Source organism: Chrysemys picta, chromosome 8 (assembly GCF_011386835.1).
Source record: "Chrysemys picta bellii isolate R12L10 chromosome 8, ASM1138683v2, whole genome shotgun sequence".
Taxonomy (NCBI): domain Eukaryota; kingdom Metazoa; phylum Chordata; order Testudines; family Emydidae; genus Chrysemys; species Chrysemys picta.
This window is the reverse complement of record NC_088798.1, coordinates 9,859,817-9,885,329: the sequence shown is the minus strand read 5'-3', so window position 1 is coordinate 9,885,329 and position 25,513 is coordinate 9,859,817. Positions and strand designations below refer to the sequence as shown.

The window sequence follows — 25,513 nt, the reverse complement described above, 5'->3', positions numbered from 1 at the left end:
AACCTCATCAGTTTTTTTTCGGCTCAATCCTCTAATTTGTCTAGGTCCCTCTGTATCCGATCCCTACCCTCTAGTGTATCTACCATGCCTCCCAGTTTAGTGTCATCTGCAAACTTGCTGAGAGTGCAGTCCACACCATCCTCCAGATCATTAATAAAGATATTAAACAAAACCGGCCCCAGGACCGACCCTTGGGGCACTCCGCTTGAAACCAGCTGCCAACTAGACATGGAGCCATTGATCACTACCCGTTGAGCCCGACAATCTAGCCAGCTTTCTATCCACCTTACAGTCCATTCATCCAGCCCATACTTCTTTAACTTGGCGGCAAGAATACTGTGGGAGACCGTATCAAAAGCTTTGCTAAAGTCAAGGAATAACACATCATCTGCTTTCCCCTCATCCACAGAGCCAGTTATCTCCTCATAGAAGGCAATTAGGTTAGTAAGGCACAACTTCCCCTTGGTGAATCCATGCTGACTGTTCCTGGTCATTTTCCTCTCCTCTAAGTGTTTCATAATTGATTCCTTGAGGACCTGCTCCATGATTTTTGCAGGGACTGAGGTGAGGCTGACTGGCCTGTAGTTCCCCGGATCCTCCTCCTTCCCTTTTTTAAAGATGGGCACTACATTAGCCTTTTTCCAGTCATCCGGGACCTCCCCCGATCGCCAGGAGTTTTAAAAAATAATGGCTAATGGCTCTGCAATCTCATCTGCCAACTCTTTTAGCATCCTCGGATGCAGTGCATCCGGCCCCATGGACTTGTCTACGTCCAGTTTTTCTAAATAGTCCCGAACCACTTCTTTCTCCACAGAGGGCTGGTCACCTTCTCCCCCTACTGTGCTGCCCAGTGCAGCAGTCTGGGAGCTGACCTTGTTTGTGAAGACAGAGGCAAAAAAATCATTGAGTACATTTAGTTTTTTCCACATCCTCGGTCACTAGGTTGCCTCCCTCATTCAGTAAGGGGCCCACACTTTCCTTGATTTTCTTCTTGTTGCTAACGTACCTGAAGAAACCCTTCTTGTTACTCTTAACATCTCTTGCTAGCTGCAACTCCAAGTGTGATTTGGCCTTCCTGATTTCCCTCCTGCATGCCTGAGCAATATTTTTATACTCCTCCCTGGTCATTTGTCCAATCTTCCACTTCTTGTAAGCTTCTTTTTTGCGTTTAAGATCAGCAAGGATTTCACTGTGTAGCCAAGCTGGTCGCCTGCCATATTTACTATTCTTTCTACACATCGGGATAGTTTGTTCCTGCAACCACAAAAAGGATTCTTTAAAATACAGCCAGCTCTCCTGGACCCCTTTGCCCTTCATGTTATTCTCCCAGGGGATCCTGCCCATCTGTTCCCTGAGGGAGTCAAAGTCTGCTTTTCTGAAGTCCAGGGTCCATATTCTGCTGCTCTCCTTTCTTCCTTGTGTCAGGATCCTGAACTCGACCATCTCATGGTCACTGCCTCCCAGGTTCCCATCCACTTTTGCTTCCCCTACTAATTCTTCCCTGTTTGTGAGCAGCAGGTCAAGAAAAGCTCTGCCCCTAGTTGGTTCCTCCAGCACTTGCACCAGGAAATTTGTCCCCTACACTTTCCAAAAACTTCCTGTGTCTTAGTGGCACAGGATAGCCTGGGATCCCTGCTATGACCATACTAGGAAAATTACTTGCTACGTTTATTTTTTCTTTGATGGATTTACTTTCCAAGTAGTTAAAAATGACCAATAGTAATGGTAAGCTTTTTTTTAAGTTTACTTATACCTAAATATGCCTGTATTTGAGTCATAATAACAAAAGAAATATTAACTTGTACTCTTCAGTTAAACAGCAAATTTGACCTGGCTAGACTATACATGAATTATTCTGTATTACATTACATTTGCTTATACAAAGAAAAATTAAAAATTTCTTAATAAAACAATAATGGGTGATATTTCATGCCTGAAGAGATTAGATTTCAAAGTCTATCTCCTTGACTTCCCTTGGGAACGATCTTTCATTACTTTTTTTTTCTTTGAACCAATGTGATTGTGTCCTTTTTCAACTGTTTTATTTATGGGTGGGGGGCAGGACTGTAACATAAATGAAGGATCTTAAACAGGGCATGGCAAATAATTTATAGTGAATTTGTTAAAGAACTTCCTCTAAAAATATATGATTTATGGTGTCAGAATTGGACTAATATTGCTGTTTTGCAGTCAATTGCAAAAATGTGATCTACTTCAATGGATCTGAACATGATCAAATCCTAAAATAACAAGTTTTCAGACTCATCAAAAATTATGTTTCTGATATGAGTTTAATGTAATCTTCTTCTTTCCATTTTTCCTTCCTCCCGTACATTTGTCTACTTTTATTTATAAGAGGAAATCATTATCGACATTTTAGCAGAAATGTATGAGTATTAAACAAAGTCCAGTAACCCAGTAACAGGATTTCCTGCCAGTAAAACCTTGTAAATTATTTAGACCTAATTGTACCAGACTGTACAACATGTTCTAGAGAACTTCTGGTTAAGAATGTCATTTTTTTTTTTAATGAATTTAATAGATGAAAACCTCTTGGGTATAAAATGAGTCAAAATAAGCTGCTGCTCTAGTTTTAAAATGTATGATGTATTACAGTCATTACTGAAAAGTTGACAAGAAGCCAATTTCTGTCTTTTATAAATTTCAATTTCAGTTTTCTTTTAAATTTACATGTAGAGGAATGGTACTTACCACATAATGGTAGCATAGATTAACAGATATCCTAATGTACTATGTCTTTAACTTATAAATATTGATTTCAAAATATAGAAGAGAGGGGTTTTTTTAGATAGTTTCTAAAGCTTTGATGAGGAATTTACAGACATTTTCTGTTGATTCAAGTGTGAGGCATTCATTGTGCTGCAATAACACATCTGTGCTGAAGACAAACAACTTCACATGTGGGCTGATCATGAGTTGTTGCATTTACCACTTTCTTGACTTCGACTTGATAGTTGTTAGATATTGTATTTTCTTTAATCATTTAAATTTAGCTTGCTTACTTATGCAAATTTTAAAATCAAAGAATAATAAGAAAAAGTCCCATCTTATAAGTTTCTTTCAGTTAATGAACACAATGCTAATTTTACTTTTCCGCTGTTACTATCTGTGTGTTTTGTATTATTTTCCTAAGACTGGAGGAAACTTACAGGGCTAAATACATCATTTTTCTACCTAAAATACTTGGAAAAGAGAGAACCATTAGAAAGTAAGATAAAGGTTGGAAAATTCATATTCATAGGAAAATAATCCCATATCATATAAATCTAGTTTGTATTTTCAGGGTAGTTACAAGGTATTTATATTAAAACCAAATTTAATTTTTACAATCCCACTATTAATAAAACAGCTAATTCATGTATGATGTTTAGAGTAGAAACAAGGACATGTGAAAATTATAGATGTATATAAGAACCTCTGTTTTTTTCAGAAAATAAATAGAACATCAGAGGGAAAACTTTAATATTTCAGATGTATTTCATTTTTAAACTCTAAACAGTAGATTCCGCAACTTCAGTATAAAAATTCAGAAGTGATTCGGTGACACTTTATCATATCATCCATAAGAGGTAGCAACAATCATCAGTTTTGACTTTTTTGTGCCCTTGTTGGTCCACCAGTGACACAGAGGCCCATTTATGGTTCATTACACTGTGTCAGCAGCTCTTGTCCCAGGCCTGACGTACTACACCTCACATACTAGTCTCATGATATTTATTTGAAAGGTGACATGATATATCATTTGAAGTATAATAATACTGGTCATTAATGTCACTGTAAAATGTCTAAAAAATTTGTAGCTGAAATCACAGATACTCTGATATTATATCCTGGAGACTGTAAACAGACAAAGGTAACAAAATAGGTTTCTTCTATATAAAGAGGAAAGAAAATATGGTGTCAAATGCCCTGTCCAGAAAAGAGGGCTCTAACCAGCTGCCTCTGGGTCAGCCAGTGGCTAACATTCCTGCAGCTTTGAGAGTGGGGAGGTGTGACCCCTAAGAGCATCCCAGTGTCAGAGGACAAGGACTCGCTGGTGTCAGGTAATGAGTTTCAGCTGACCTAGCCAGTTCAGTGTACCCCAACTCACTTTGGTTATTATCTGTATCAAAAAGCAACAGAGCGTCCTGTGGCACCTTTGAGACTAACAGAAGTACTGGGAGCATAAGCATAAGCTTTCGTGGGTAAGAACCTCACTTCTTGCATCTGAAGAAGTGAGGTTCTTACCCACGAAAGCTTATGCTCCCAGTACTTCTGTTAGTCTCAAAGGTGCCACAGGACCCTCTGTTGCTTTTTACAGATTCAGACTAACACGGCTACCCCTCTGATACGTGTATCAAAAAGGTGTCATGTCATATGTTACTGGAAAACTAATAACTCACTAATCATTCAACCAGGGAGGATTGAAGCCTCTGGGAACAGAATATAGGTGAGAAACCTGCTTAGGCAAAGATCTTTCACTTAGGAGGACAAGGGAAGCCAGCACCTTGTACTTCTGTGGAAGGTTCTTACTGGGGGAAAGTCAGCCATGGCTGGGCAGAAGAATGTTTGGGAGAGAAACCATCTTAGAGAACACCTGTACCTTGCAGGGGTGGATTAGGGTGTTGTGGGGCTCCTTCCACCTGCAGTCCTCCCCCGCCCCTCCCACTCCTGCCAGGGAGCAGGGTCAGGGCCCACTCCCCCCGCCCACCTGGCTCTCCAGCCAAGGGAGCAGGGTCGGGGCATAGGGGCTTTCCCCACTCTGCCCACCTGGAGTTGCTGCTGCGGAGTGCCAGGTGGAGTGGGTCGGGGTGTGGGGAGTGCCCATTTTTCCAGGACCCCTAATTGGTCAGGGCCCCGGGCAAGGTGGTAGACCTATTTCCCTGGTAATCAAGCTGTCAGAAGGTGAGAGAAACAGACTTGGAAGCCTAGAAAACTATTTGATCCACTATTATCAAATTGTCATTGGCAGCTTAGTGCTCCTTATTCCCACTTGCACTATAATCTTTTTAGCAGGTATCTAGCATCACTGATCCCGGCACAAGTGCTAGTCTCCAGTTCAGGGTCATGAAATGTCCACACTGCCAGGCTCCAAATCAGCCTAGCATTGCTTGGCCCTTCTGACTTAAATACTGAGGGCGGGACCTCCCAACCTAAACTCCCTCTGAAATGTATTCATAAACATGTAGGGTTGTAAGGGACCTCAAGAGGTCATCTTGTCCATCCACCTTCACTGGAGGAAAATTAACTATATCTAGATCATCTCTGACAATTATTTGTCTAACCTGTTCTCAAAAACTTCCAAGGAGTGGGATTCCACAACCTCCCTATGTAACCTGCTCCTGAGCTTAACTATCTTTATAGTTAGAAAGTTTTTCCTAATATTCAACCCAAATCTCTCTTGCTGCACACTAAACCAATTACTTCTTGTCCTGCCATCAGTGGACATGGAGAACAGTTGATCACTGGAACTACTTAAAATAGATGTTAGACAGTGGAGTTGTGCCAGGGATTAACTTGGCCATATAAGTCATATTTTCAAACATTTCGTTCCGAAAGATGCCTGGGCTACAGATGATGATTTGTCTAGCTTTTCCCCCTTATCTGTCCCTGGTAACCCATGTTGAACCAGTCTAGAGGAATGTCCCCCTACCCGCATCTATCATTGGGGTTTGTTGTTAGTCCCTTAAAATAAGGTAAACCAAGAAGGATGTGTGGGTGTAAACAACCAAGGTATTTATTAAACCATCAACAGTTCTAAACAAGGTAAACCAGAGGTAAACCAAATGAATAGGAACACATGAAAAGCAAGGACCCCCACAACAGGTGATATAAAGATAAGTAAAGGACCAGTAGTATGCTGACTGTGACTGAGGATAAGTTCCCTCCCCTAGGACAGGACCCAGGTAAGAGAATGGAGGATCAATGGACCAGTACCATGTCTTGCAGCTCTTCACCTCCAAACAGAGGTCAGGTCCCAGCTCCTGCTGAGCAGACTAGCCCACTCCAGGCCCCCCCCCCGCCACTGCAAGAAGCAGCAGAGGCATTTGGCACCTGGTGGTGCCATCCACACCGGAGGCCTTTCAGGCCCACGCTGGCCACGGAGGTACCCCATTCCAGGGGAAAACCTGCCTTGGGACCCTTCTAATGGGGATGTCCACCGTGGGGAGTATCCCGCCAGTGCTGTCCTGCGCAGAGCCATGATGCCCTGGACACAGGTCGGCCCACCCATCAGAGTGCATGGTGTGGATCCCCAGACTCTGAGCAGTGCTCCTTGGGCTCAAGGAGATGATTGCCAGTGGAATGGCGCTGCCCCGGTGCCGGGAACGCCCAAGCCACTCTCCCAGTGTTTGGCACCACTCTGGCGGTTCGACCTGCTGGTCCAGGGAGCCCCGTTACTTGTTGACAGAATGCCCGGTATGGTTCACCATGGGCACGCCGCTGGTCCTGTGCACGTCAGCCTACTCGCTCCTGCTCGATGGACTGTTTACTAAGCGTCAGGTGTAGATCGCCAGATTACCGTCGCCAATCTGCCAAACGCCACCACCGGTCACTGGGATCGTGGCACCAGGGTCATCGCCCTCGTGTGAATCCTCAGCAGAGCTCTGGGATTGGCACCGAGGGCCTGGAGTAGACTGATCCAACAGTGAGGGGGAGTCCCTACCAGCGGGTCAGGGCCACCTAGTGAAGGCACTGGCTTTTCCCACAGCGTCTCCCAGTACAACGTGGTCTCAGAGCCAGTGGCCTGCCCCCTGGCACCTCTGGAATCCCTGGGGATTTCCACAACCCTTGCAGGAGCATAGGTCGGTTTCAGGGGCATCAAATATGCGGTCAGCGACAGTCTCCTGCCCTCCCCGCCCCCCGACAGATGTGACCCTAGAGCAGGGTAACTCAGCCGCGGTGGAGGTCCCCATGCAGGAAGCAACGGAGGTGGCAGAACCACCGGTGCCCGCCTCCTCTTCATCCTCACCTGATGAGGCAATTACGGGGCCCTCTCACCCAGTTCCTCAGGATGATGCCAAGGCTCATCAAGAGCTCTTAAAAAGGGTCACCTCAAACCTGGGGCTTGAAGCCAAGGAGTTGGCAGAGCCCTCAGACTCCTTATTTTATGTACTAAGTTCGGCAGTCCCTGCCTGGGTGGCATTGCCCGTGCACGAGAGAGTGGCAAAAATTACTAAGACTTTGTGGCAGACGCCTTCATCACTGCCCCCCATTTCTAAGCGGACAGAACATAAATACTATGTCCCTTCTAAGGGGTATGAATATTTGTACATGCATCCTGCCCCAAGCTCTCTGGTTGTGTCCGCAGTTAATGACCATGACAGATGGGGCCAAACAGGTGTGATACCCAAAGGCAAAGAGGCTCGATCTCTTTGGAAGAAAAGTTTATTCAACTTCCAGCCTCCAACTACAAGTGATCAACCAGCAGGCCTTACTTGGTCACTATGATTTTAATCCCAGGCAGTCCATGGCCAAGTTCTCGGACTCTCTGCCAGAGGAATCCAGGAAGGAATTCCTGGCTATTCTTGAAGAGGGCAAAGCAGTGGCAAGGGCAGCCCTCCGGGCAGCCTCAGATGCGGCAGACTCTGAGGCCTGAACCATGGCCTTGGCCATCTCCATGACGTGGGCGTCCTGGTTACAGTCATTGGGCCTTTCAACGGAGGTTCAGCAATCCATCCAGGACCTTCTGTTTGATTGCCTGGCATTGTTCTCTGAGCAAACAGACACAAAACTGCATGGTCTGAAAGACAACCCTGCGGTCTCAGGGCCTGTACACCCAGGGCCACCTAGGAAGCAGTTCAAGCTGCAACAGACCCAGAGGTTTGGAAGTCAATCTCAATCGGAGCACTGCCGTAAGAAGGGCAAGGTCTATAAACACCAGCAAGGCCACCAGCCAGCATCCTCTGCTCCACCCGTAACCAACAGGGTGATAAGCGGGCATTTTGAGGGTGCGCTCAAGGGCGACCTTCTAGCCTGTATCCTGGATCCTGCTCCCCTGTTATTTTCCAACCGTCTGTCCCCCTTCCTCCCTGCCTGGGCTTCATTGGACCGGTGGGACCTCAGCACAGTAGCAGGGGGATATACCCTCCAGTTTATTTCTATCCTCCCTTGCACCCCCACCCCGTCCCTCTTCAGGGACCCTTCTGGGGCCTTCTTCAGGTGGGAGCCTTGGGAGAAGTCCCGCTGCATTTAAGGAGCAAGAGGTTTTACTCCCTCTATTTTTTAATCCCAAAGGCCAAGAGAGGTCTGCGGCCCATCCTAGACCTGCAAGGCCTCAAGAGATATCTCAAGAAGTTGAAGTTTCGCATGGTCTCCTTGGCCTCCATCATTCCTTCCCTGGATCTGGGAGACTGGTACGCTGCCCTCAATTTAAGAACACTTACATCAATATTCCGTGAGCACAAACATTTTCTGCGCTTCATGGTGGGGACCGCTCACTACCAGTTTGCAGTGCTCCCTTTCGGCCTAGCAACATCTCCAAGTGTTTACCAAGTGTATGTTGGTAGTGGTGGCTTACCTCAGATGTCAGGGTATCCAGACTTACCTTTACCTCAATGACTGGCTTGTCAAGGATCGCTCCAGGACCCAGGTCCAGTGCAGTGTCACCGAGGTGCAAGGCATGTGCCAAGCCCTGGGCCTGTTGATAAACGAGCAAAAATCAACGTTAATCCTGGTCCAAAGGATAGAGTTTATCAGAGCGGTACTTGACTCTACCCAGGCCAGGGCATTTCTGCCACAGGACAGATTCAGGATGATGTCGGATCTCATTGACAGCATCTCCGCACATCCGCTCACCATGGCCCAGAGCTGCCTCGGACTACTGGGGCACACTTATGTTGTCCTCCATGTGAGGGTCAGAATGTGGCCCCTTCAATTGTGGCTTGCGACAGTCTATTTTTCATCCAGGGATCACCTGGACAAGGTCATCACGATCCTGCCGAAGGTACTTACCTCTCTGCAGTGGTGGACTGACCCAAGGTTGGTGCTGGAAGGAGTGCCGTTCGAGAGTCTATGGCCCACTGTCTCCCTGATATCCTCCAACCTCAGTTGGGGAGCACATCTTGGTGTGCTGCGGACAGCGGACCCAGGGGACATTATGACATTATGTATAACGCTCAGCCATCCACCTATCCTGCAGTGTCTTCCGGCCACAGTTGTCCGGTTGAGTAATGCAGGTGTTGACGGACAACACAGCCTCAATGTTCTATGTCAACAGGCAAAGGAGAGCACGCTAGTCAGCTTTCTCAGGAAGCGCTCCGCCTGTGGGACTTTTGCATCCAGCATGCGATCCACCTGGAAGCTTTGCATCTCCCTGGCATGTGGACATGCTGGCGAATCGCCTCAGCAGGTCCTTTTTCTCTCACCACAAGTGGTTGCTCCACTCAGAGGTCGTCCAGGCACTCTTCCAGAAGTAGGGGGCTCCCTGAGTGGACCTGTTCACCACCAAACAGAACAGGAAGTGTCATCAGTTCTTGTCTCTCCAAGGCCTCGGTAGGGGCGCCCTCTCCGATGCCTTTCTCCTGTCATGGGCAGGAGGATCTGATGTACGCATTCCCGTCAATTCAGCTGATCAGCAGGGTCCTATCAAAAATCAAAAGTGACAAGGTGTGAGTCATTATGATCGCCCCGGCGTAGCCTTACCAGCACTGGTTCGGCACGTTCATGGATCTGGCCGTGGCTACCCCATGGTCACAGCCCAGCCACCCAGACCTACTCTCACTGGACCACGGTCAGCTCCTGCACCCAAACCTTTCCTCTCTTCACCTCACGGCTTGGCTGCTGCATGGCTAAACCCAGAGGAACAGGCCTTCTCTAACCAGGTACAGCAGGTTCGCTTGGAAAGCTGGAAGTCCTCCACCAGAGCGACTTACCTGGTACAGTGGAAGCGGTTCTCCTGCTGGGCGTTGGGGTATAGCATCTCCCCAACCTGGTTGTCTCTGCAGTCCATCCTGGATTACCTGTTCAATCTAAAGCACCAAGGTCTCGCACTTTCTTCCATCAAGGTGCACTTGGCAGCTATATTGGCCTTCCATCCACGTGTCCGGGACAAATCCATGATCTCATATTAGATGTCTATCCAGTTCCTAAAAGGCCTTGAAAGGCCGCTGGTCCAGACCCGGTTGCCCAATGGGATCTTAACCTGGTCTTCTCTAGGCTCACGGGCCCACCCTTTGAGCCTATGGCTTCTTGTTCCATTTCCCAGCTGTCATAGAAAGTTGCTTTCCTTGTAGCCATTACCTTGGTGAGGCACGTATCCGAGATTAAGGCCCTCACTTCGGAGCCTCCGTCTACGGTATTTTACAAGGACAAGGTCCAGCTGCGACCTCATCTGGCTTTCCTGTGTAAGGTGGTGTTCCCTTTTCATGTCAACCAGGATATCTTCCTCCCGATGTTCTGTCCAGAGCTGCACTCAACCAATGAGGAGAGGCGGCTAAACACTTTGGATGTCCGGCATGCCCTAGCGTTCTACCTGGAGCACACCAAGCCCTTCCACAGATCGACCCAGCTCTTTATTGCGACAGTGGACAGGATGAAGGGTCTCCCAGTGTCCTCGCAGAGGATCTCTAATTGGATCACCACCTGCATCCAGACCTGTTATGAGCTGATTTAGGCCAAGCTGTCTCCTATAGTGAAGGCCCACTCAACTAGGGCTCAAGCATCCTTGGCAGCCGTCCTGGCACATGTCCCTATCACAGGGCCGTGATGTGGTGGTTGGTACACGTGTTCACAACGCACTGCACCATCACTCAGCAAGCAAGAGATGATGCTGGATTTGGCAGAGCTGTGTTGCAATTGACACATCCATGAACTCCTACCTGCCTCCGGTGGTACTGCTTGGAAGTCACCTACAATGGAATGGACATAAGCAAGCACTTGAAGAAGAAAAGACAATTACCTTTTTTTCATAACTCGTGTTCTTCAAGATGTGTTGCTTATGTCCATTCCACAACCCGCCCTCCTTCCCCATTGTCAGAGTTTCCGGCAAGAAGGAATTGAGGGTGGGGGTAGCCAGCAGCACCCCTTATACCATGGCATATGTGTGCCACTCTAGAGGGCGACAGAGCCGGTCCCCTACGGATACCACTGAGAGAGAAACTTCCGACACCGGTGCATGTGGCAAGCACCCACACCCACAACGGAATGGACATGAGGAGCACATCTTGAAGAACACCAGTTACAAAAAGGGTAACTGTCTTTTTTCTCTCAGCACTGCAAAAACATCATGGGATCTGAAGGACAGGTAGTATTTTTTCTGCATGTCATCACCCATAATAAAACTTCAATAACTTGAACATAGCTGACAATGATGCTGTAGCGGGGTGGCTACCCCGCTCCTGCCGGGAAGGGCTTAAAACAGCCCTGGCAGAGGGCTGCAGCTCTAAAAGCTAGGCTGATTGGGGAAGCAGCCACAGCAGGGCCACCCCCCAATCAGGCCACAGCTGACCTGTATAAAAAGGCTGGGAGCCAGAGGCCAAACAGTCTCTCTCTGCCTTCAGAGAGAGAAGGGCCTGGCTGCAGCAAGCTAGAGACAGGGTACCTGAGTGGAGCAGGGCTGGGGACAGGCTGAGGAGCCGGGGAGCTCCAGCCTGGAATGCCCCAGGCTGCAGCCTAGCGGAAGGCCAAGGGGTACTGGGGCTTGCAGAGGGCAGCCCAGAGCTAGGCCAAGGCAGCAGGTCCAAACCCAACCTTGCCTATGATGAGTGGCCTATACTGCAGTCTGCCCCAGGGAGCAGGGGCTAGTTGGTGACTGGTAGTGGCGAGGTAGGGATAGTGGGTGGGGGTTCCCCAGGGAGGGGAGACCCTAGTACTGAGGGGTGTACTGCCAGGGGCAGCACCCCAGATACAAGGGCACCGGGGTCCGGGAGGGACACGGGGCCAGAGAAAGGTGGACCACTGGCCTGCAGAGGGCGCTCCGAGGAGCTGGAAGAGCTAATTCCCGAGTCACCAGCAGGAGGCACTGCAGGGGTGAGTCCGCTCCTTCTACAGATGCATAAGACAAAAAAATAATGCAGCTTACTCTTCCATACATGTCTGGACTCTACAGTGCTAACTGGAGTAAAAAATTAATTTTATCATTAAAATAAGCTACGACTCAGATCACATGTAGGGAGTACAGATTGATTGTTTAATTCTATTAACCAAATAAGACTAGATATTTCCAACAAGTTTGGATGCCAGGAAAAAAATTCTCTTTAAACTGCATGAAATAATGAGGATTAGTATCTGATCCTTTTTTAATATCAAATGGAGTCACGTGAAGATGTTTTGGCATAGCTTTCTCTGAACTTATTTTTGAAGCAATGATTGATGATGCCATGAGATATATTGCCATAATTTTGTTTTCAACTTAGAAATTTCAGCATCTTTAATGAAGAGTGTGAAGAGTATAAACAAAGAGACAAGTGCAAGCACAATACGATAAATTGTACTTTCAAGAGAAATATTTCCCCCCTCCAAATATGCAAAGATAGAAAGGCCCTTAGTTTTTCTGAGGGACAAATTAGACCCTAACATTTTAAATCCAGCTAAAATATAAGAATCCGTTTACAGTCATGTCAGAAATGCTGAGTGTATATGTTCAGGGTGACTGGCTCCTGTAAGGAGAACTAGGGCCAGATTCACCTGTGCCATAAATACCTGGCTCCCAGCCTGAGGAGGTGGGACTAATTGGGTCAGGCCTAATGAACATGTGGTCTCAGAAAAAGGGCTGAGAGAACTCAGTAGAGAGGAAGCACAGAAAGCAGGTTAGGCTCCTGTGGGAGATCCCGAGTTAGGGAGATTCTGGGAGGAAAGGCAGTGGGAAGCTGCTAGGACAAAGGACTTCCTGGGAGAATCCCATGGGAGGCAGTGCTTGTCTAAAAGAGAAAAGAAGAAACTCTGCAGGGGCTGGCAGTAGGGAGCAAGGAACTTCAGTGAGTGCTAGACTGAGAGACGCTCCAAGGAAAGCAGCTTGGGAGTCAGTACTCTATAACAGAGTGTGGAAGGACTTAAGTATAGTCCAGAAGGAGCTAAGAACTGACTCCAGAAGGCAGGTTGAAGAATAGCCCAAGGGGGAGTAGAAGAAAAATGTTTTTATTTGAACTTTTAGTTGGACTTTAGTTATCCACGGAGTTTATTATTATTTTTTTACTGAGTGGGATGGTCAAGTGAATTGAATGGAGAGAACCTACAGGACCCATCTCGGAGGAGGAAATGGACATCCCATTCCAAGGGGGTGGGTTCAGAAAGTAGTGACACAGTTATGTACAATATCAAATTCAGTGACAATATATTCAGATGCAAAAAATAAATCCGTATGTATACCCAGTAAAAGTTAGAATTGTTCAGAAACAATCGGAGTTCAGAGAGTAGCTGGCAGGAAAGTTGAAAGAAATGAAACAGTAGTTTGTTGTAGTCTGGTTCTGAAACATCTTTTCCTCAGGGTGGATGAGATCTGATTTGATGGGTTTTCATTTATATCACACTGAAATAGGCATGAGTAAGTGTAGAATGTTTGGGCACTAATCATGTGAATTGATCAGGCTCAATAGTGAGTCTCCTAATTAACACATTTATTAGGTATTATGCATGAAATAAATACTATATATCTCTTTGTAAACAAGTAAGCCTGGGTTGGTACTCAGAGGTAAATGATGACTTGTTGTGACAGGTTTATCAACCCCACACCAGCAAGGCAAGGGTTAAGGAGCTACTCTGGAGGCAGAAAGCCATGCCTCCTTCCCTCTGCTGGGGATGCTTTCAGGGGTGGGAGTGTTCAAAAGGGAGAAGTGCAGCTCAATCTGGGTTGACTGAGGAGGAGAGCAGTTGGGTGTGGCAGTCTTCTGACAGGAAGTTGACAGGGCTCCATGCCACCAGGACCAAACGTCATAGCTGAGCCACAGGAGGCCCTTCAACTGCAGGAGCTGAGGGTGATGACTCGCTGTTACCAGTGGAAAAGACTTTAGAGACAGACCAGAGAGGAACACAGGAAGGAACCCAGTACAACCTGTGATGATGCCAGAGGGACCAGAACAAGATTAGGAAGCAACCCAGGAAACACGCTTAAGGGTACCAGACCCTAAGACTCTCACAGGGGCCACTGTTTTCAAAAGCTATGGGTCAAAGCCCAGTGGAGTAGGGTGGGCCTGAGTTCCCCTTCCCTCCCCTCCACACATGTCCTGAATTGTAACTGCTAGGTAAAGCAGCCTTGGGATTCTCGCAGCTGGATGACACTCCCTGAACTGTAACCGGTGGGTAAAGTGGCCTTGGGGCTCTCACCACTGGGCAACACTTCCTGAACTGAAACTCCTAGATGAAGTGGCCCTTGGACTCTCGCTATTAGGTGCTATAGCCCAGAGTATTACCATAGGCGGTACTGACAGCCTGGAGCACACAGCCAACCCCCAACATTTGTTTATCAACTACTTTTTTATATATTTGATTTCCAACAATAGACTTGTATAGAATTAGCAACATAAGTGCTGGAACTAGGAGTGCTGGACGTGCTGCTGCACCCTCTGGCTTGAAGTGGTTTCCATTATATACAGGGTTTACAGTTTGATTAAATGGCTCTCAGCATTCCCACTATATAAATTGCTCCAGCACCCCTGATTAGCAACGTCTAGAAACAAATACATTTATTTACACATTAATTCATTTTTTCACTTGTGTGACTTTAGAGACCTTGATTTCTTTAAAAAATCAACTTGGTCTCACTGAAAAATATAAGCTAGTTGTATGCGGCATATCTTTTTTGTTTCAAATCGAATACCCATTTCTTTATTTTTTTCTTCATCGCTAGAAATTTTAATATGGATTCAGTAAGCTCTATCTCCGTTTCTATTTAGAAATGCAAGTTAAGAGCTCTTTTCTTAGTCTTTTAGCACAGTGGTTCTCAAACTTGGGCCGCCGCTTGTTCAGGGAAAGCCCCTGGCGGACCGGGCCGGTTTGTTTACCTGCAGCGTCCGCAGGTTCGGCCGATTGTGGCTCCCACTGGCCATGGTTCGCCGCTCCAGGCCAATGGGGGCTGCAGGAAGCGGCGCAGGCCAATCAGCCAAACCTGTGGACGCGGCAAGTAAACAAATCAACCCGGCCTGCCAGGGGCTTTCCCTGAATAAGCGGCATCCCAAGTTTGAGAACCTCTGTTTTAGTAAATAAGCAGGCATCTTACCCTTTGATTCTGTCTGGGAGGCCACCATACTCTTCAGTTTTTATTTTTGATTTAACTTTCCAAAAATTCACATTTAGTGCTGGAAAATTAGTGCTGGAAAATTGTTCTACGTTCTAATTTATTATATTTGTAATCCTTTCATTCCCCAAAGCCAATTAGATAATCTTTCTGGTTGATTCTGTCTCATCTTTGGAGGTGAGTCTTCTCTTTGCCTCACAGACAGTGCAGCTTCATTCTCCTGCATTTTTATCTTCTAAAATGTTTGAAAGACTTATCAGAAAAGCCAGAAACATCAAATGTGGAATTCTACTTATCCTATAAGAATTCAGACTACTCTGCAACAGACCTCTGACCATTCAGGATCTCCTGGAACTTTCCCTTCTTTGCACAAGTTGGAAAGAACCTGTTCTAAGGGCCCAGGAAATGGGTAGAATCATTCCCAGCATACAGCCAATCATTCACAGGGACCTGTGTGACAGGGTAGTGTAAGCAGCCCATGGACCAGACTTCCTCTTGTATGGCAGGGACATAGGTAAGGGGGGGGGCTTGAGAAACACTAATAGTCTATTGTAGGCATAGATGTGAGTAACAGCAATGTTTGGGCTCCTTTCCTAGCCCATACATCCCCTGGAATGAAATGCATAGTAGGCCTGAAGGCCAACAAAGATGTAGTAAGCATGCAACTAATAAGGTAAACTTCAATCAGTGCTACAGTTTTCTTTGCCCCTGCAAGATCTTAATCAAAGGCTTGTGTGTATATTATACAAGGCCTTTAGAGAAAGCAGAGTCAAATCCCACCTGTCAGTAGTCCTCAGTTCTGCCCACCATAAAGAGAAATGAGTTACTCTGTCACAGGGAAACTCTAAGTGCAACCTCAAAGATCCTATAAAAACCAATCCTCCACCAGATTCAAGGCTGATTATGCTTTTTCCATAAAGGCCAAAGTGGCCAAGTATTTGTTACCTTTATGCTTAATTATATGTTTAACTCATTTCTATGACAAAAACCACACAACTTGAAAAGGCTACAATTGGTACAAAAGGTACCAGTCTGTCAGTTTAACAACACAGATTCATGTGAGTACATTACCTGAAAACTATGCGCTTTTCATTGTCTCCCTATTGTATATGTAATGTAAGATCTCTTCCCTCAGATCCAAAGCTCTCCATGGAAATTGGTCCAAGCTACCTGAGTGTTCACCACTGTCACCACAACTAGGAACTACCACAACAGGCATGTTCCATTAGACCGATGAACTAATTGACCAATCTGGGGAGGCTCACAAACATGGGAGACAAAACTTTCACAAAACTGGGCCTAAGAATAACCATAGGCTTTACTACATTCAGAATTAAATGCTGCAAAACTCGTCTTTTTTTACTTGCCTTCCCATCACTAAGTGGTTTTTTCCTCTCTCTCTCTCTCACCCACACATCAATAACAAAATTATGAATGAAGAAAGTTATTTCTACTAAAAGCTGGGAGGAAAGGAAGGAAGAGAAAGGTTGTTTCTGTTTTCAGTTAGTTGGAAGACACTCAGATATTGCAGTGAAGGGGATAAGGTAATATAGATAAGATAGAGGACTTTGCCAGCACCGAAGAAGAAATTTCAGTTTGCCCACTAGCTTTGCTCACAAAATATCATGTAGTTCTTATTTTACTACACTCTTCTCTGGGGAGGAGGATAAAGATGTCCCAAATACATCCTAAACTCATAGAACCCAAGAAGTCAATCACAACATTTAAAATCTAAAAGATAGCCTTTCTTAACCACCTCCTTTGTAAAGCTCTCTAGCAACATTCCAAAGACTCAGACACAAAATCTCATTGAAAGTTCCACAGTTTTTGAGGAAGAATCTGAAGAAGGTGTTTGTCCAATCTTTCTGTGTAAATTCTCTGGTCTCCCTTACTGACAACAGGCAGATATGAAATATGTGGTTCCTTCCATTTAGATAAGATAAGTAAAGACAAGCAACTTTTTTGGAACACTAAAAAAAGATTCTTCAGTTGTATGTTAATAAATAATTATAAAACATCCAGTATTTCCATAGGAAGTATTATTTTTCCTCAAGTGCGTGAGATATTCAATTTTACATGATATGTGTCATAAACAGATTCCTTGCTTTGGATGCCTGCATTGTGAAATTATTACACTAGGGTCAAAAATCAACCAAGCCTAAACCTCAAATTCCTTTTCTTACTTTATGGTAGGCTTAATATCACAATTGCACCACTAGGTGGTGCCATAATTTGGCCACCTAATTCATGCGTCTTTCAAGTGACAATTACAGACCTCTCAGAAATAGGAGTCTGAAGCTTTTTCACACTTTAGAGAGGTAATATCTCTAGATATTAGAGAGAAAATTACTTGTTCAGAAGGTAATCTAATATATTCCCCTGAAAAGTCATTACATATTAAGATGTAAGTTCAGTACACTTTCCAGTGCTTTGTCCAGTCTAGTTTTTGGTACTTTGTGTGATAAGAGCTTCCACCTTTTCCCTTGGGAGGCTATTCTGAAATCTAGTAGATCATGCTGTCAGGCATATTTACCTGATAGTCAGCCTAAAACAGATCTTTTCCTAATTTCCAGATAAAAAATATGTAAAATGGGAGTTAAAGTCAGAGTACATATCAGCACTTAAGGGCAAAAAAAAAAAAAAAAAAAAGATGTTGTAATTGTCCCAAACTAAGCATGGGAAACTAGAAATTCAGAGTTCAAAGTACACTTAAAAGAAATCTAAACATGTTAAGGTACCCAAACAACCTTATCTCTGCCCTGTAATGACATCAACCAATAACCATACATTTGTGATTGTGGCATCTTAGTGTTTAATGTCCTTAAAAATCCATTTAATTTATTCTAGATTGTTTTTTCATATTTTACCCCTCCTGGTGTCACTACATGGCACAATTAAAATTGTAGGCTATATAATCATAACAATTAGATACAACAATGATTAATAACATTGCTTAATTACAATTTAATTTCTTCAAATATAGTCTATGCATAAGATTTCAAAGAGTTTTAATTATATAGAAAGTTTGAAGAGCCTGTGTTATTCCACTATTAAGGTAATTTAGGACAAAGAAAGCACTGTATAGATGATAAATTGCCTTAAAGGATCAAGTTTTTAATAATTTCAACTCCTAAACTAATTGATTTGCTTGCAAATTCTTAGAAAATTTATTCTGTATTCAGAAACTAAGTACTGTGAATCTGGGGAGGATATTCTCTATTCTTCATACGTTACAAAGAGGTAAATCAGCACTAATCTATGAAGTTGTAACTGATCCCTCCATGAGAGTAAACTCTGCCTCCTACTGCTCAGTTTCTAAAGAGATCCCTTCTCATAAAAATTGAAAGCTTGCCTAGATTCCACCTGTTTCAACAGAAGTTTCTACCAAATAAAAAATTCAGTGCAAATGGCTTAAATTTTTTCACATTATAGGCAGAGTTCATAATGCTTATATTCACTTTCCAATACAAAATCTTGTTTTCAGTTGTTTATAACTTTGGCAAATTTTAACGCTCTGGAATGAAATTTTCCAGGCCAGGTGTCTGTCTTAGGCTGACTTGTTTGTTTGTGTGATTAAATTTCAACTAGAATAATTTAGCCATTTCCAAGAACAAGATTAGAGGGGGACGGTAGGGGTGGAGTAGGGTGACCAGATGTCCCAATTTTTTGGTCTTTTTCTTATATAGGTTCCTATTACTCCCGACCCTCTGTCCCAATTTTTCCCACTTGCTATCTAGTCACCCTAGGGCAGAGTGGGGAGAGACTTTGTTTTACCATATTAAAAACAAAATCTTCCACTATTTCTTTGAGAGTCTTTAGCATCTCCATGCTTTGGAGGAGGAACTTGAATTTAGTGGGGGATCACCATGGTGTCAGGGATGTGCCTTTTGCTGTTCCTGTGAAAATATGCCCAAATTTGGCAAGATAATAAACCTGAAAAATCTGTTTGTACATGTTCAGTACAGACTTATTCCAGTTTGGCAGTTAAATTTTCCAAAGATTCTATCTGTTCTGGCCATGTTCCATCCTCTCGCAACTCCTATGTGTTGACTGGACTGCATGCACCTTTCTCACAGACCAACTGAGCATGCTTCAACCTGGGGCTGTAGGGAATGAGCCGGATTTTTCCTTCAATTGCTCTTCCTGGTTGCCAGAGGTTGCTGAAGTGCTGGACACTAGAACTGAGATCATGGAGGCTGTCTCTTGTGCTCTCAGTGTCTTCCCTGTTGGCATCCAGGCAGGGAGGAGGAGAAGGAGCTAGAAACTGGTCTGAATGCAGAGGATGAGAAAAAGGGAGTGGGGAGAGAAGAGGTTTCAGAAGACAGAGAGTGAGGAGAAGCAAGGTGACAGGACCAGTGGATGATGGGTGTTGGATAGCAGCAGAGAGGGAGAAGGACAGGAACTGCAAAGGGTGAATAACCATAAAAGGGGTTAGGGTTCAGGAGCTGGGGGGGTGATGATGATGATGGGCGATCACTCGTTACTGAGTATGATCATCTTCCATGGGAGTTATGGGTCCTTAGGTGGCTGATAAAGCCAATCCTTGAACCACAAGTTCTATTACAATGAGGGCAGATGTTTTCAGGCTCAGCAGGAGGCTGTTGACCATGACTGGAAGTGATCTTAATTTTCATTGTGGATCAAATAAGGCGATGATCAGTCCAACAGTCATCAGCACTTGACATTGCTCTTGTGAGAAGTATGTCAAGCTGGGGTGGGAGTAGTTAGAAGAAGAATGAGAGGGGGCAGAAGCTGGAGAATGGGGGTGGGTACGCACAGAGGGGGAGGATAGCAGGACCACGTGGATGAAGGGGTGAATAGCTGTAGAGTGAGGGGGCAGGAACCAGGGGCTGGGAGAGGGAAAAGGCACAGAGGAAGAGGAGAAGATCAGGAGCTATTATGAGAGGGAGGTTTAGATAGAAGCAGAGGGGAAGGAGAGCAGGAACCAGGGTGGAGAACAGTGGACGGGAGCAAAGGGGGTGGAGGAACAAGACTCAGAGGGATAGGAGCAGAGAGAATGGGGTGCAGGAGGAAGGATAGGATGATGGGGCTTATAAAATGAGCAGCTATTCAATATTTTATTTTATCCTCATTCCCTGCATGCCTGATTTACTGCATGCTATTCAATCCCTGCACCAAATACAGAATGATTAATTTCTTCATGAACTTCCTGTTCCATATTAAGAGACTATAACCCAAAATTTTGTTCTTTCTAAATATGGATCAATAGTTGATGAGCTATAAATCAGCTCAATTTTGGATTTATCTTTTTGGGGGGTGGGGAGATTGCTAAATTTTATAACAACAAATTAGATCTTGCTTTTGTGTCTGGATACAGAGTAGCTTTCTTTGTCAAATATTATGAAACTGCTCAGTAGCAGCTCCATAAATAAGGTAAAAAAACATTATAAATCTAATTTTCAGGCCTCCTATAATTTTGTGATTAAATCTTCAATTTGCTTACAATTTCAAATGCATCCTCTTTAACCAGAAATCTCTATGCAAAATTTATTTTAAAATATTTTAAAACTATTGATGGTGCCTACACTTGGCTGAGTGGTGTGAAGCCCTACACTCAATTTAATGCCATTTCTCTGTAACACACATCCAAGAATGTCTACATACTGACTAGACTGAATGCACCATCCCCACAGCAACTGAGCATGCTCCATTTCACAGACGAGCAGGACTGTCCCTGCAATTGCTCCTCCTGCTTGCTGAAGGCCACTGTGGCACCAGAAGTGACAGCAGAAAAACTGTCTCATGTGCTTTTGATGTTCCCCCACTAGCACCCAGAAAGCCTAGAGTAGAGCTAGCCTGACTGGAATGCAGAGGAATTAAGAACTTGGGGGTAGGGTTGAGTGGGAAATCTTACATAGTAGGTTTACTGCAGCCACTAGAAGTACAGAAATTTCCAGGGGATTTCACAGTTCCAGCAATGGAGAGGGGAAGGAAAGGGAATTTGAGTCCAGCATGAGTACTCAGATTTTGGATTTACATAAACAACTCACCTCTCCCTCACAAGCAGCAGAGCTAAAGGGATAATTTCCCCTTTCCTCTGAAAGGCCATAGATACTTTTTGTCCATAGTGCTTCAATTTCCTTTTGAGTTTCAGTGTTCAAAGACTGTCAGAAGTTAGAATTATTTATATGTACTCTAATGATAGAAATAATGGTTCTTGTACTGTAATTGGGAGTTGCATATGCTGATTTAGGCCTGTATATAGAACTTTTGGTGGCTCAAAAGCATAAATTAATGTATTTCAGAATTATCCCTTTACTAAACAATGTATAACTGATTCATAATAGATATTGATCCATATTTCAAAACCACCACACAGTCTGGCATAATTAGCTGTCTGCTGATCCCTGAAATTGCAGGAACATTGCAGTGAACTGGCAGTATTGTGCAAGAAGTTTACACAGAATCTGCCTTGCTATTAATTCTTTTATTTAACAATTATCAAATTCACCAAATTTTTACAAAACAAATTAGTATCACACATAGTGTGGTCATGTTATGCTTTGTGGCTGCAATGTTTTTTCAGTTAACATCTGTGAACATACCACAATGAAAAGTCAGTTTTTTTTGCCTTGGAGGCCTCTAATTAGATTAAATGAATATTGTTAATTATCTACCACCTTCTTTACACAAAGCAATATGCTTCTTTAGGTTAGAATGTTCATGCATGAAGGAAATTTCTGTATATTTCAACCCATAGACATACTGTTGTCAACATTGTTACCATATGACAGTGTAGTTTAGTTATTCTTCTTTAGTACACTGCACTTATTTTATAAAGCTGAAACAAAACAATGCAGGAAAAATTGATATGCATCATGTTAGCCACTGCTTTTTTTGTTGATGCCAGGCGACACATAGTTTAAAAAATGACTGACAGATCATAAACTGATGAAAAAGAAAAAAGTCTTAAAAGAAGTTTATACAAAATACATTAATAAAGAAAAGTAAAATAACCCAGTTCATATGTTTAAAAATACACTCTTTGGAGTCCTAATATATTCAGATTTAGGCATCATTGCATTTTATTTTTAGTTACTTATATCTATTGTTGCCCAGTGAATGTATTTGTCCTATTCATGGATTTTAAAAATATCTGGCCTATTTGAAATCTTCATAACATTTGTAACCAGCAGCTCAATTTCTAGGCCTACTTATGGTCTAATCATCAGTGACTTAAAAAAATCCCATCTACCTATTCTTCAACATGACTAAATATAAGCAAAAGTTCATGATTTAGAATTCATTACCAACATATTAAGGTCTTACATCTCTGTTAGAATTGAGGGCATTTGAAATGATGTTACATCCCCTTTATATTAGCATACCTGAGAGAAAATGCTCTTGATTTGATATGAACTGGGCCCAAACTGACTTGTTTACATCACTGTAAACCACATAATACACCACATAATATGTACACCACATAATAATGTGGAAGTGAATGAGGGGTCCCGAAACTACAGTCCTTACTCAGACTGGTAAAAGCTTGTAGTCAGGCCTGCCCTGTCTTCTAAATATAAATGTGATGTGTTTTATGTTTTGTCCTGAAGTTCCATAAGGTTTAAACTCTGAAAAGAACTTTTCCACACAGCATTTTACTGTGGTTTGTGTTGTACAAAGATAAGTGTGAAAGCACTTTAATTATCTGTGTTTTAATTATTTGTGTGGACAAAACTGACTAAAATATCATTTTGCTGATAGTAACATTATTAAGGAATGAACTAACATTATGATGTCTGCCTGAATTTCTGCCTTTGAAGATGTAGTGGGCAAGGAACAGGACCATCTTGCTAGCCAGTATCTACTAAAGAAGAACTTTTCAAATGCCATCAATTAATGCTAACCTCTTAGTGATAGTAACACAGAAATATCTAGTCCTTTCTTATGTGAAAATAAGTTTATTAAAACTACTCATTGGCTAAGTGTAGTGAGCTTGCTAATTTTTTTGTAAGTGTAGAAATTAACTGGTTACTGACAGGGGAACAAAGAAATGCATTTGGTAATCAGGTTCAGTGGTTTTCTACTTCCACCCGAAAAGCATATTATACTCTTTAAATATTTTTTTCAGGGAGAACAGTGCCTTTTTGCGGCAGTACTTACTTGGCTAGAGCTGACTCGATGGACTAATAAAGTAGGTTTGGGGCTGAATCAGTGAACTTAATGTCCTATCTGTACTAAAAGAGCTGAGTTAGCATCCCCCTCACACTCTGCCTTTTCTCCATTCATTTTGTGTCTTTGTATGGTTCTGAAGCCATTTTACAGCACAGGTGACAAAATAAATACATTTGACTTGTGCTTTTGCAGGTGCCATGATTAGTTTTCTCATAGTACTTCTTCGCTTTTACTGGAAGCAACACTGAAAAGTCAAGATTATTTAAAAATATCCAGTGTTCCTGATTGCTTATTAAGACCAACTTCGCAGAAAATGTGAATGATCCTGCCCTTAAAGAAGGCGATTAAAATAGTCTTAAAAGCACTGACCGTAGAGCCCGCGTTTATCGTTATAATTTATCCATAGGGATTTGTAGGTATAGTCCTTTTAAATAAGCGAAGCCTTATTATTGTAGCTTTCTTCCACGGTTAAAATCATACTAAAGATTTCTTTAGGTGCCACCTCAGAGGTTTATTTTATCTTGCAGCACCATGGAAGTTACTTCTCCAGGGGAAGATTTGGCACGTCTGGTTATAGTCAAATAAAATAAAGTTAACATTCTTTCTAAAGGTCGATTCTTTTACTTTCTAGTCAAGAGACTAAGAAACATAGGGAATATTTTTCTCATTCGGCGGCAGATGCTTTTAGCACATTATGGAAGGTCTTGAAAACCAGGAACAGGAAAACACACGTCAGTCCCCACTTCTATGGAAATCTGAACCCAAACCCATCTCCTTACTACCTCCCTGTGGCATAAAGGGTACCTTGAATAGAGATGCTTCTGCCGCCTCGAAATCTGGGGGTAGGTGGGTGGGAACCCAGCGTTCAAGAGGAGACCGTGGGAGATGCTCGCAAATGCCCGGGGCTTTGTAATTTGCAGAAGGAAGGGCAGCAGACCAGTGTCATCAGCATTCCCGCCGCGTGTACAGCTTCCCCTTAAAATACTCACCCTACTAATTCGCTGCGGAGGCATCAGGGTTAGAAAGCGGAGACGCAGCACTTTCTCTTCGGCGGCGGAAAAAAATCATGAATTGCCGCTTCCAAGAAATAAACACGCGCTGTCTGAAAGCCGGGGTGGGGGTGCCGGGGGTTGGGGTCGCCCCGTCCGCTCCCTCGGGCTGCAGGCGCGGCCAGCTTGGCTTGTGGAGCCCACTGAGAAAGGGGGTCGGCGTGCGGGAGAGGGGTGACCGCTGAGCCCCTCAGGCATGGGGGGGGGGGGCTGAAACCAAGACGCAGAAAGGCCCGCGGAGGAAACTAAATAAATAAATCAGACTGTTATTTAAGGCGCGGAAATTTAAAATATTTGGACAGGAAGAGAAAGGGAAAAGAAACCGTAGAAGCAAAGCTAACGGTTTTGGAGCTGCGCGTCTCCCCCCGCCGCTCCCCCGCGGCTTTGCTCGCCTGCCGCGGCCCGCCCCGAAGGGCTGCTCAGACCTGCCCCAGGCAGACCAGGGTGGCTGGGTTCAGCCAGGGTACCCCTCTGAGACCCGACTTTAGCTAACTCTCTCTTTCGAGGGCTTTGTAAGCAAATCCGACATTTTGAACGCATTTGTTGTGGGGCAGATTGTTCAGACTGGCTTCTGGTCCCATGGTGAGAAATGTCTTCACCCCCCTCCCCCTCCATCATGTAAAATACAACAGTCTCTACAAAGCAAAATACAGAAGCTTTTCCTTTCCTGGCTTTTTGGTGGGAGTTTCACCAGTTTAGTAAGTAAATAATAACAATGTATGTCTGCTTTTAGTTGTTCAGTGATATGCCCAAACCTCTTAAAATTAGATAATTTTCTGTGCGTTATATTTTTAAAAGCTTGAAAATTATATTTTTCAGTGATTTCTTGCGACTTTGCATTAATGAGCCTTGCATTGGTACTTAATAGTAAGTTCATTTATTATCCCACCATAGAATAAAACATGTATTTCATTCCTCTAGTTGCACAGATTACCACAGGAAGAAATTTCATTCATTTAGTTAAATACGCAGTCATTTACTATATTAATAGTGATGCTGAATTCATTTTAATATGCCGAATGCTAAGAATTGATTCTATACCTTTCCAGCATAATCACATAATGGGTTTCTTTATCTGCATTAGTATTGGACAGTTCATTCTCTGTTAATCTCAGGACATAAAACTGGTTATTTCATTCTATTACAAAGATGCTAAAAT

At 43.8% G+C, this 25,513-nt stretch overlaps 1 long non-coding RNA gene across 3 annotated transcripts; it reads right to left on the bottom strand.

The window, feature by feature from the left end:
• Nucleotides 1-7,370: 7,370 nt before the first annotated feature.
• On the bottom strand, nt 7,371-24,711 carry LOC135972971 (uncharacterized). Of its 3 annotated transcripts, XR_010589592.1 has the most exons (4): nt 24,295-24,711; nt 8,953-9,582; nt 8,546-8,638; nt 7,371-7,712 (listed from the first exon to the last, which is right to left on the bottom strand). It is a non-coding gene; the product is annotated as an uncharacterized LOC135972971 (long non-coding RNA). The 3 variants fall into 3 exon arrangements; XR_010589591.1 differs by having other exon boundaries at nt 7,371-8,638; XR_010589593.1 differs by lacking the exon at nt 24,295-24,711 and adding an exon at nt 24,110-24,256 and having other exon boundaries at nt 7,371-8,638.
• Between the last annotated feature and the right edge of the window lie 802 nt (nt 24,712-25,513).